Below are 1,132 nucleotides of genomic sequence, written 5' to 3' on the forward strand. Positions count from 1 at the left end.
GTGGGGACATGGGCTGGGGACACGTTCTGGGGTTTGGGGGACAGAAATTGGGGTTTGGGGACACAAGGGTGGGGTTTGGGGACATGGATTGGGGGCTTTGGGGGGCAGCAATCGGAGTTTGAGGGCGCGGGCTTGGGGTTTGAGCACGCGGGTTTGGGCACGCAGGGCTGGGGACATGGGTTTGGGGTCGGGGGGCACTAACTGGGGTTTGGGGGTATGGGGTTGGCAGCTGGGGGTGCCCACCCAGCCCCGTGTGCCTGCAGGGCCCCACAGCTTCACCGGGGAGGACTGCGCCGAGCTGCACGTGCACGGGGGGCCCGCCGTGGTCAGCGGGGTGCTGCGGGCCCTGGGTGAGCCCTGACCCCCTCCTGACCCTATTTCCATCCCATTCGGCCTCTTGGGGTGCTGCGGGCCCTGGGTGAGCCCCAATCCCATCCTGTCCCTATTCCCATCCCTCCTGATCCTTTCCCTCTGACCCTTGGGATGCCGGGCGATCCTCGCCCATCCCTCTTCCCCCTTTGTTTTGTGTCCTTCCCTTTGGGATCTGGTCTTGCTGCCTGATCCTCCCCCATCCCATTTCCCCTGTCCCATTTCCCCCTTCCCTTTGGGATTCCTGGTCCTCCCCACCCTATATCCCCTTCCCTTTGGGATCCTGGGGGTTCAGCCTGATCCTCCCCTGTCCCATTTCCCCCATCCCTTTGGGATCCCGGGGATTCAGCCTGATCCTCCCTGTCTCATTTCCCCTTTCCCCTTTCCCCTTTCCCCTTTCCCCTTTCCCCTTTCCCCCTTTCCCTTAGCAGCCCCCAGCGGAGGAGGATGACTGGATGTTCCAGGGGAATGAGATGGAAGCAGCTCTGGTTGCAGTGGTTAAGCAGTTTTAGATTTTTGTGCATGGTTTCATCTGTGAAGGGCAGACATGCTAGAGAGGTTTCTTTACCATATGGGTGACCTCTAGTTTGCTATTTTTGGTCCCCTATTTTTGGTGCTGTCTATGTACCATAATTTATAGGCTATGAGAAGAAATTCAATATAAGAGGCATGTTCGCAAGATGAATAATGTAAAGGTACTCTCTGTTGCACTTCAAACTTCATTTTCATTTCACTGAATTTTAAACTAGTACATTTTTTTTTT

This window comes from Geospiza fortis, unplaced genomic scaffold (genome assembly GCF_000277835.1).
Source record: "Geospiza fortis unplaced genomic scaffold, GeoFor_1.0 scaffold248, whole genome shotgun sequence".
NCBI lineage: Eukaryota > Metazoa > Chordata > Aves > Passeriformes > Thraupidae > Geospiza > Geospiza fortis.